Source organism: Anolis carolinensis, chromosome 3 (assembly GCF_035594765.1).
Source record: "Anolis carolinensis isolate JA03-04 chromosome 3, rAnoCar3.1.pri, whole genome shotgun sequence".
Lineage (NCBI taxonomy): Eukaryota > Metazoa > Chordata > Lepidosauria > Squamata > Dactyloidae > Anolis > Anolis carolinensis.
In genome coordinates, this window is record NC_085843.1 from 40,525,627 (window position 1) to 40,537,714 (window position 12,088).

General features: G+C 38.4%; 1 long non-coding RNA gene across 1 annotated transcript in view; it reads left to right on the forward strand.

Annotated features, from left to right (window-relative positions):
• Window positions 1-12,088, forward strand: part of LOC103278414 (LINE-1 retrotransposable element ORF2 protein) — a 313,002-nt gene that overhangs the window by 223,821 nt on the left and 77,093 nt on the right. The window contains exon 4 of the long non-coding RNA XR_506033.3: window positions 5,696-5,778. This is a non-coding gene — a long non-coding RNA (LINE-1 retrotransposable element ORF2 protein). The remainder of the gene's footprint in view (window positions 1-5,695; window positions 5,779-12,088) is intronic.

Below are 12,088 nucleotides of genomic sequence, written 5' to 3' on the forward strand. Positions count from 1 at the left end.
TAACAAAAATCTACTGAAGACTATATTATATTTTTACATTTTCCATAGGTGAATTCCAAAGCGTTAATTAGAAAACGAAGGAGTAATTTTACATTATATGATTTATTAAACTGTTAGGATTTCACAGCGATTGCTGTTCTGGTTGGATCCCTACTCCAGACTGGTTCTATAGTTCCTAACCCTTGGGCTGCTTTGACCCTTTTTTCATTTGGCATCTAGGTTTGTCTGTTCCAATATTTACTCTGGGAAGAATGTTACAGGAGCCAGCAGTGCCCCTCTGCAAATTACACTGGACAAACAGGATCATCTCTAGGCAAGAGAATAAATGGAAACAATTCTAATATTTAACAAGGCAGTACTCCAAAACCTTTGCAGAACATTTCAAGCTTCCTGGAACTACAGTATGAGATTTAAAGGTTGTGGTCCTTGAACAAGAAATTACAAAAGAAGCCTAGAAAAATAAACAGCTGAACTGAATTGAATGTATACATTTGTTTTTAAGGAGTTGTGTGAGAAGGAAGGAATAAATGAAATAATAATAATAATAATAATAATAATAATAATAATAATAATAATAATAAAACTTTATTTATACCCCGCCACCATCTCCCCAATGGGGACTCGGGGCGGCTTACATGGGGCCATGCCCAGACACCATACAATATAACAAGATAAAACAGCAAATCATAACACAATATAACAGTACAAAATCATCATATATATTACAACACAAATCAGAGAAAACAATGAAAACCAGGGCAGGCCACATGAACACTTAATTAAAAACTCGGGAGAGAGAGACATAGGAATAAGGGAACAGGGATATAAAATGGTGAAGCAGTCTAAAGGATAAATTGGTATTTGGATGTGGTTGAAGGGAAGGACTTCCTCTGCCTACTTAGATGGGGTTGTTTTGATGGGGAGACAAGTGAATAAAATGAACAATGCTAAAATGGTTAATCTTGCTAACCATGCTTTACTAAGAAAGGTGAAAAATCTTGTGGCATTTTAAAGACTATTTATTAAGAATTGAGTTGGGAAGGAGTTGGCATCTGTGGTTGTTGCTTCTTTTGGTCCCTTTGAGGAGTGTATCAGGCTAGGAAATGTGTTTTATGATTTAAACTTCTTTAATATTGGTGGTTAGTTGGCTAAAATTGCTACCTTTAGATCTGCCAGAACACATTCCCTAGTCTTCAGTTATTCCCTTTGAAATTAGTTCCACTCACTCATGTCAATCTCACTTTACGTCACAAGCCCAGAAACACATTCTGATGTAAATCAAGAGCTGCCTATACCAAATTAGTTGTGTGCATCTCAGGAGCCTTAAGCTTAGTTAAACAACATGTTTCCTTACAAAAGGTAAACTCCTCAATCTATGAATGTATTTCATTTATATCCCATCTTTCCACAACTGACATATAAAATAAAAAATGTAATTAAAGTATATAAATAAATAAATTAATCTAAGCCTTAGAAGGCAGTGGAAATAAATCCTGCAAAGAGAACTCTTACAAAAAATCCATACCTTGGAGTTTATTTAAAGGCACATGACAATAACAGTAAGTCAGTAGAAGGTACATTAGTATAAGCAACATCTGTTAGTTAAAACATTCCTCAGCAAGCAAAACCCAAAGCCTGTCCAAATAAAAGCATATTTGCCTGCTTACAAAAAGCGTGTTGCCTTAGCCTATCTTTGCATGGAAATCCAGTGCCTTGGAGCAGCCACCATGATGGACTCTCTTAGTTTCTTGCTAAAGTCACTTTTGAGGACCTGTGGATAAATTGAGGGGCATTCCATAGAAAAGAGAAAGCAGCATTGCTGTCCCAGGAGGCCAGCAGCCCATGGCCCCCTCCATTTTCTCAACCAGGCATTTAAAAAAGCCAGAAGTAGTGCTGTGGGGTAGAGAGTAGAGCAGGTGTGGGCGACCTAGGGCCCTGCAGTCCCTTGGGTGCTTACCTCAGGCCCTCCTCATTTTCCTTGTCCTCTCACATAAGGCCTGCCACATCCTTATGCAGAAAAGTTGGGGGAAGAAGGCACACAGCAGCTGAGAACCCTTTGGAGCATTCTCAATCACAACATATCTTGCCTTCTTCCTGGCATAAGGATGGTGTGAATGGCCCCATCCCTATGCTGAGAGGATGGTCTAAGGAAAGCACGCCTCCGGAGAGCTCTCGGCCATTGCCTGTCTTGCCCTCCTCCCAGCATAATGCCAAGACGGCCTTCTGAAGATTGAGGGAGGAGAATCGGGGCAGTCGCCACATGTCTCCTCCTGGCATAAGAATGGGGCGAGCAGCTCCGTCCAGGAGGACAACTTGAGGATGGCCCAGGGCCTGCCCTGCTCCTCCCAGTCCCATCATCTCCCAGGCCTTCCCTCTCCCGGGCCTATCCCAGCCAACACAAGCCTGTCCACCCTCCCGTTCCAGCCCTCTTAGCCGGGCCCACAATGTGGGATTCAATTAGAGGGATTCTATTCTTCTTTTAAGTTCTCCCAGGGTGTACTAAGATCTCAGCTTTCACCGCTCTACTCAGGTAAGGAAATGGTTTCTTTTTTTGATAAGAGTTGAGATATATTTAACCCATGGATAAGTCAGTCTAGTTTTTTTGGATTGCTTTTTTGACTAAAATTTCTAGACATATCTATGAATATATACAGTAACCAAACCTTGTAACAGTGACCTGATCCAAAATATCTAAGAATAAATTGATACACCAGGTCTAACTGTACAAATCCTATTCATTCATAACCATTTAAGTGACCACCATCAAAATCTTATCCAAGAAATGATATACATTGTTAGCTCAAGCCATGTTTATGCTATCAGGGATTTAAAACAGAATTTAGTGGAACTTTGCTGCTGCGAGGTTCTGCCTTTATATGGTTCTTTTAGTGTTTTTAATGTTGCAAGTGTTAACTTCATAAATTGACCAGAGAAGATATATTTTTCTTTGACATTTACCTATGATATATATGTTGGTTGAAAATTATTTTTATGTAATGTTTCCTATATTCCATCTGCATTGTTCACAGTTGCATTTTGTTTAGCAGAAATTTCTGATTATTTGTCTGCTTATATAAACCTTAGGTGGAGGATTGATTGTTCATTTGTGTAGATTATCTCTGACAAAGTATGATAGAATATTGCCATCTTTTACTGAGCTTCTTAATGAGTGTTTGTATTAACCTAAGGATATAGAACAAAAACAAAGCAGAATTTTGCAACAGTGATCAAAGATTATGTTGCCAGTTATTCTTAAACATTGGCAGAATACATTTCCAATGCTGAAAGTCAGCATTGAAAATCAATTTCAGACTATGTTCTTCCTCCCAGCTGCTGAAAGAGAAACAAGGAAATTTAAGTGCACATGATTACATGCACAATTTCAGACTTAAAATGCTTTAATTTTAAGATTCATGTGATTCTGGGGTTATGTATGGTGACTGCATGAGGACTGTCTTTGTGTGTAAGGAAGTGGTATGTATACTTCTGTGAACCCAGTATTTTAGCGTTTCAAATGTAGCTTTTATTTATTTTTCTAAGACAACAGAAAATATATGCACACATTGGAAAACTTTTACATGGCCACAAAAATATACAATACTCTGGCAACTTAGAACATTGTCAGACCATGCTGCATACACTCCCCACCCCCAAGCCTTTAATTGTATGAAGTAGCATTCCAAAATGTTTGCACCTGCTTATGTACTTGGTTGTTCCAATGTGCCTTTGACTAATCAGCTTAACAATTTGACTTAGCCTTTCTACCCCTACTTAATATCTAGCCTTTGCTCTTTATTATCAGCCCCGTCCCTGTAGTATATTGCACAAATCCTGGCCCACCCTTTTAGCTCTGTCCACGCCTACTGTGCTCGGCTACTGGTTATCAGTTGTTGAGTTCATGTTTTTATGATGTTTTTATAATGTTTTTATGTGGTTAATGCCTTGTAATGTAAATGTATTTTATGGTGATGTATTTTAATTTTTATTCTACTGGGCTTCTTCCCCATGTAAGCCGCCCCGAGTCCCTTCGGGGAGATGGGGCAGGATATAAAAATAAAGTTGTTGTTGTTGTTGTTGTTAAATCATGGCTATAGTCATATTTTACTGACTCTATTTAGTAGAGGTTGTTTTTGTTAATTTTATATGTGTGCTGTTGATTTTATATGTTATTGTATTGCATTTCATGTGTTGTAGGGCACCGCTATGTGTTATTTTGTAAGCCGCCTCTAGTTCTTATGGGAGATGGTAGAGGGGCATAAATAAAATTTATTATTATTTATTATTTATTAATGTATCCTCTTTCTTGTGCTTAGTTGCTATACTGTTAGGGGTGCAGTGCCTCCCAGAAGGCAGAAATAGTGCAAATATCTTAGCTGCCCCCCTCACAGCCTTAGCTTATACCTTCCTTTGGCATTACAATGCCTCTATCTTTGTGGAGGGGAAGAGGAGATGGAATAGGGCCCTTATCCTCCTCCTGCAGCCACCCTCACTCCATGCACCTGCCCCAGGCTCTCTCCTCCTTCCTCCCTCCCTCCCTCCCTCCATCCATCCTGCCCTCCTCCCGCTCCCCCATCCCCTTCTACCAAAGTGAGGAAATGCATGTATGGCCAAGTCCAGCCAGTTTGATATCCGACCAGAGACTAAATACTTGATCACTAACTAAGAATAATAGAATCATAGAGTTGGAAAAGGCCACAAAGGTCATCTAGTCCAACCCCCTGCCATATAGGAGAACACAAACTTAACTAGATGGACACTGGTGTATCAAAGTCACTATTATGAATGGTGGAGGGGTACAGTGCCAGTGGCCGCAAATAATCAGTGAATAATAAAAATCTGCAAACGTGGAAGGACAATTGTGTTTATTCTTGCATTTAGATCGTAACAAGCTATGGAACTTTAATATTGCTATTCCAGTTGTGCATATTTGATTTTTTTAACATAAATCTGAATTCCTTATAAGTAGCAAAAAGGCAAGATTCATATCTTAACCAGTTAGTGCTTCTTTCTCAGCTTCCTTCATGCTCTCTTTCACAAAAGAAAGCAGATTTTAGAACCAGTTGTTTTGAACAAAATTGTAGGCTGTCCCTTGCCTTTGTTTTTCCTTTCTGTGCAACAATTCAAAAGTTAAACAGAAATAAAGAATTCTTTTTTTAAAAAAAGTGGGCATGTGGGTGTAATTTGCATCAACACAGGAACCAGCAGCCAACCTGTAAAGGATGGAAGATTTCTTGCATGTTGCTTGACACTATTTAAAAGTGCAGTTTTTCTTTCATTATAGCTTTGTCCTAAAATGTTCTTCATTTTGTATGTGTGGGTTTTTTGTTGCTCATTCCTCTCACAATCATAGGTAATTTCATCTGTCTTTAAAAAAATGTTATGCCTGATTCTTTTAATAAGTCATATTGTTGATATAAGGGTGCAGAAAGTTCCCCTTCCCCCACCTTTTTTGCCACGCTATTTGGAATCCTTTAATGCAGAGCTGCATTTTTCTATTCTGAATTGCCTTCTTTATTTCCTTTCTTCATTACAAACTACTCTGGAAAGAGGTTTCCTAACTAAAAAGAAAAAGGAAAAAAGCTATGCTTGACTGATAATGCATTGCTTTGGATGGTGAAACATTATGAAAGTTTAATTTTTAATTAACTCTGAAATAGCAATTATAACTGAAAGATTTTAACCTGTTTCTTTTCAGAGTGCCTGAAGTTACATTTTAGATGCTGAAATCACTGCACCTTAAAAACAAAAACGAAAAGAATCTAGCTGCACTTCAATCCTGTAAGTAAAAGCTTTTGGAGTATCTTTTGTTACCCTTCCTTTAACATACATGTGTTAGCATAGTAACTGGACCCAAGTGGAAAAGGTCAGGTTGTCCCTGAACAGGAATTATAGACATTCATGCAATTGTAAGTTGTATTACATTTTGAGTGCTTTATGTCAGATCCCAAATTCTTCATTTTTTGTGTTGGCTGTTTCAAAATTTATTATATATGATTTGTCACTATTGGCATACATTTTTTACTAGCCTATCTTCAGCAATTACTCCATTTTGATATAATAAAAGCCCTAGTCAGGACGTGACTAGGGCTATTGACATGATTGCTCTAAATGTCCTCTCCAATCCATTACTACTTGGACTCCTTGGTACAGAGAAGACTTCACAGATTTGAAATGGGAAGGCGTGCAGATGGAGGAGATCTTCACTTGTATTTCAATCAGAAGACATTGTTGTTCCCATGAGCTGACAATACATGCAACAAATGATAGCCAGCATGGTATATTGGTTTGAGCATTAGACTATGGTTTTGGAAACCAGAGTTCAAATTCCTGCTTAGCTGTGGAAACTCACTGGGTGGTATAAAAAGGTAAAGGTTTTTCCCTGACATTAAGTCCAGTCGTGACTGACTCTGGGGGTTGGTGTTCATCTCCATTTCTAAACCGAAGAGCCGGCGTTGTCCATAGACACCTCCAAGATCATGTGGCCGTTACCTTCCCGCCGGAGCGGTACCTATTGATCTACTCACATTTTCATGTTTTCGAACTGCTAGGTTGGCAGGAGCTGGGGCTAACAGCGGGCGCTCATTCACCTGGCCTGAGAGGGAGGCAAAGGTAATTCCCCTCTGAACAAATCTTGCCTAGGTTTGTTCTGTGGATCCCCAGGTGTTTTGGCCTACAACTCCCAGAAATCTCAGCCAGTTTACCAGCTGTTAGGATTTTTGGGAGTTGAAGGCCAAAACATCTGGGGACCCACATGATGAGAACCACTAGCTTAGGGTTTTTATAAGTCAGAAAATAAGGCTCACTTCCATGCATGCAGCAAAGAAAGCCTTCTTTTCTGCTCTGATTGCACCTAGGACTTTATGTCCAACTGAAATATTCAAGGCACCTTGTCTCCATGGTCATCAGCTAATGTGGGAACTCAGTTTGGGTCTAAGTTTTTATTAGTTAGTTTGTTTCAGTACATATGTTGTTAAGTCAGGATGAAAATCCCACTGAAATGTTCATCCTTATGTTGCACAAGATGTTTGTGTCATATTTCAACATGGATTTACACAGGAAAATACAAAACTGCTCTGTTCTGTGTCTGATCATTTACCTTTCTAAGACTTCATGGATTGACTCTCAATCCTAATTAGAGATACTAGGACTGGTACCTGGAACATTTTGTATGCAAAGCATGTACTTTGTCACTCAGCTGTGGCCTTTCCCTATGTTTGGAGAGTTAATGTGAGAATCAGCTCTTGTTTCTAAACTGGATGATTGCAGTTGAAAATTACAAGAACACAAGTTGAACGTCTAATGGAATCCATTTTCCAAATTTAAATAGTTAAATGTAAACAAAGTTGCCATGTAAAATTGAAGCTTGTGAAACATTATAAACCAAATTCAGCCTGCTTTTCTTGTTAAAGATCCAAATGTACAGCTGGATTATGAAACCCAGAAGTTCTTCCCAAGTTGCCTCTCTGTTGTGCAGAGCAAAATGTTATGCTTTAACAGCAATGAATGTTGTCCTTTAAACATTAATGAATTTGCTTTGGAGCTTATGGATGCAGCGTGATTGTAGGTGCATAACGACCCATTTCGTATAGAAGACATGCCAAGAATTATGCAATCATGTCATTTCCTTTCAAAGATTCCCAATACATGTACCAGAACAAGAAATCATAGAAATAAACTAAAGCAATTTGGGCAAATACATGAAGGATTATCATGTAAAAGGTGGAACAAGCATGCTTGTTTTGTGCTGCTCCAGAGGGTAGAACTCAAATAAATGAGTTTGAATTATAAGAAAGGAAATTCTCACTAAATATTGGGAATAATTTCCAGATGGTAAGAGCCATTTGACATTAGAATATGGTAGAAACTCTGAGAAGATGATGGTTGTTCTTTTGTTGGAATGACACCTGGCATAATTCCAACAGCAGGTTTTTGGACTGGAAGGGGATTTTGATTAGATCAGTGGTTCTCAACCTGTGGGTCCCCAGATTGTTTTGGCTTTCAACTCCCAGAAATCCTAACAGCTGGTAAACTGGCTGGGATTTCTGGGAGTTGTAGGCCAAAACACCTGGGGACCCACAGGTTGAGAACCACTGGATTAGATGGTTCTTGGGATTCCATGCAGTTCTGTGATTCTACACCCCTAATGTACATGTGAAACTCCATACTATTCTGTTGAATTATTTTAAAGTATTTTGATGCTGCAGATAAGCAGTTGATTTTTTTTGTTTGAATATTAAAAGTGAGGGAAACAAAGATAGAGAAAACTACAAGCCGAGTAGCTTGGTTTTAATACTAGAGGAAGATTCAAGACCAGGTTATAAGGAATGACGGTTTTGCCAGAGATAAATTCTGCTAGGTTGATTTTTAAAATCAAGTTACTATCAAACTGGATTCTCAGAGTACTATTTGGATCATGTATCTGAATTCAGTAAAGCATTAGACAGACTCCTAGATGATATTATGTTTTAGAGATTGGCTCATGTGGATCAGTGGTTTTCAAACTGCTCCTCCAGATGTTTTGGACTTCAGCTCCCATAATTCCTAACAGCTGGAAAGCTAACTGGGATTTCTGGGAGCTGGTCCAAAACACCTAGAGAAGCATAGTTTGAGAACCACTGACCTAGATAAAAAAATATATTGAAAGATTATGGTTTCTCACCAGAATGGATGACATTTTGGGGTGGGTGCCTCAAATTTGTCCTATATCTGGTGCATTACAACATTTTAATGAGTGGCTGGTCTTAACTAGTGGAGGAAATGCTGAACAAGTTTGCAGATGACATGAAACTGGGAGATAAAGCTGAAAAAGGAAAATAACCTTTATAGAATTGAAATGTTAGGCTAAAACTAAGAAAAAGAAACTAAGAAAAGGAAATCAAATGAAGAAAAATAATTTGTCATTCCTTTAGGAAGAAAAGTTGAATAAAGTACATACAGAGTGGGTGGTACCTGACTTAGTTGTAGTACATGTGAAAGGAAATCAGGGTATTCCTTCTATAGAGAGCCTTGACATAAATAGAATCCTCTTGTCTTCAGATGCATTGCTTTCCAAGTTAGAAAAGTGATAGTATGAGTATGATGCTGTCAAGGTGATGCATGCCATATGCCAGCAAATATGGAAAACACAAGAATGGCCATCAGATTCGAAAAAATCAATTTACATCCCCATACCAAAAAAAGGAAATGCTAAAGAATGTTCAAACTTCTGTACAGTGGCACTTATTTCGCATGCCAGTAAGGTTATGCTCAAGATCCTGCAAGGCAGACTCCAGCAATACATGGAGCGAGAGCTGCCAGATGTCCAAGCTGGGTTTAGAAAAGGCAGAGGAACAAGAGACCAAATTGCCAATATCCGCTGGATAATGGAGGAAACCAGGGAGTTTCAGAAAAACATCTACTTCTGATTTATTGACTATTTTAAAGCCTTTGACTGTGTGGATCATAATAAACTATGGCATGTTCTTGGTGGTATGGGGATACCAAGTCACCTTGTCTCCTGAGAAATCTGTATAAAGACCAAGTAGCCACAGTAAGAACAGACCACGGAACAACAGACTGGTTCAAGATTGGGAAAGGAGTACGGCAGGGCTGTATACTATCGCCCTACCTATTCAACTTGTATGCAGAATACATCATGCGATGTGCGGGGCTTGACGAATCCAAGGCTGGAGTTAAAATTTCGGGAAGAAACATTAACAACCTTAGGTAAGCAGATGATACCACTCTGATGGCTGAATGTGAGGAAGAGTTGAGGAGCCTTATCACCAAGGTGAAAGAAGAAAGTGCAAAAGCCGGGCTGCAGTTAAACATCAAGAAAACCAAGATCATGGCAACCAGAGCGATTGACAACTGGCAAATAGAGGGAGAAAACGTGGAGGCAATGACAGACTTTATATTTCTAGGTGCGAAGCTCACTGCAGATGCAGACTGCAGCCAGGAAATCAGAAGACGTTTACTTCTTGGGAGGAGAGCAATGGCCAACCTCGATAAATTACTGAAAAGCAGAGACATCACACTGGCAACGAAGGTCCGCATAGTGAAAGCAATGGTATTCCCCATAGTAACCTATGGCTGCAAGAGCTGGACCATAAGGAAGGCTGAGCGAAGGACGATTGACGCTTTTGAACTTTGGTGCTGGCGGAAAATCCTGAGAGTGCCTTGGACCGCAAGAAGATCCAACCAATCCATCCTCCAGGAAATAATGCCCGACTGCTCACTGGAGGGAAGGATATTAGAGGCAAAGTTGAAGTATTTTGGCCACATCATGAGAAGACAGGAAAGCTTGGAGAAGATCATGATGCTGGGGAAAATGGAAGGAAAAAGGAAGAGAGGCTGACCAAGGGCGAGATGGATGGGCGGTATCCTTGAAGTGACTGGCTTGACCTTGAAGGAACTGGGGGCGGCAACGGCCGACAGGGAGCTCTGGTGTGGACTGGTCCATGAGGTCACGAAGAGTCAAAAACGACTGAACGGGTGAGACAACGAGGAGTATGAGTATATGGCTGTGGAAGACAGCATATATTTATTTGAGGGAAAGGGTAAATAAAGTAAAAAAAATAACTGAGTATAATTGTTGTGCAAGCTACATAAGGCCGTCTTGGGCAAGTCCTCATTGGACATTCCATGCTATGAGAATAGAACAATGAAATGTAATTGCATATGAATATACAGAGCCAGTGGTGGTGGTGAAACTAAACAAGAATATGTATGTCTTAGCCACAGGGAAAGAAATCTGCTTTGAAGTTTTCTCTTTATTTCTAACTGAAATTCATTATGAACAGATGTTAACATTTCTGCCTTGGCATCTGGATCATCCCATTACATGGTAGTTCTTATGTAAGTAAAGAAGAACTTTGTTATAAATTGTTTCTGTGTAATTTTTTAAAACTAAAAACTAATGCTGTAGCATTTTCTGATTTCCCCAATACTTGGAGAAAGATATTTTGCTGCAGCAAATGAGGTTAGCTTTTCTGGTATCTATGGGCCGTTGTCTACTTGATGTTCCACCTTCCCCTGCTGGATATTATTCGTCACCCAATAAATGGTAGGTAGTGAGCAAGATGTCCCTGATATAGGAATGGGTTAATATTTCTGTTTTGTTTCTTATGATTTTTTTAATTATTACCAAGACCAAGGTTTTTCTATACCATTCCTTGATTAGTATTTAATGCCCTCATTTTCAGTTTTTTGCATATGAAAATTTCATTTTTATTAGCTACATACTTCCTCTCAGTATATAAATTTTTGGAAATTATTTTTAGTAATATATCCCTTTCAATAGATTATATATTAAAAATTACAGTTGGTAAACTGCATCATAAATGTGGTAAGAGATAAGTAGAATTAATTGCATTCTTATCCACAGTTCACATTTATGTATGAGATGATCAAATTGCATAAATGTGAATCAAAAATATTTTCTTTCACAGAGAATGATATTTATCACTTGAATCTCAATTGCACTACCAGGTGGGGGGAGGAATTGTTATATAACGTATTATACAACTCAGTAATTTTCACTAAACTGGGTAAAACACAATCTTAAAACATAAGTATATATTATTATGGAATTTAAAACCCTATATATTATGGAATCAACCTACATTTATGATAAGCAGATCAGGAAGAGTTTTTAAAATTAGTGCATTTATTCAAGTTTGGGGCCATGAAGAAACAAACTGCTGGAATCCATGTCAATGTGACATGGATCCCAACATCTCCAATGGTTTGGAATATATCTAGCCTCATATTGTCATAGACTCACAAGAACCTCTTTCTTTCAGAATAGTAGTTTGAAGAAAACAAAATATACTTGAAGCAGCTCCTGCTTTCAAGTTTCATTTACATATCAGATGTAGTAAAATATTATTAAAAATGAATCATAAATGTCATGAAGTTAAAAGTTTCCATACTCCTGTAATAAATCCCCATTTTTACTTGAAATGTATGGATTAGACACTGATACGAGGCATCAGAAATATTATGTGCTATTGGATTTATCAAAGTATCTTTCAAAGATCAGCAAGACATTTCAGTTTGGAAGGCAGACACTAATTGCTCTTTTGTTTTAATGGTTTATTGTTCATTT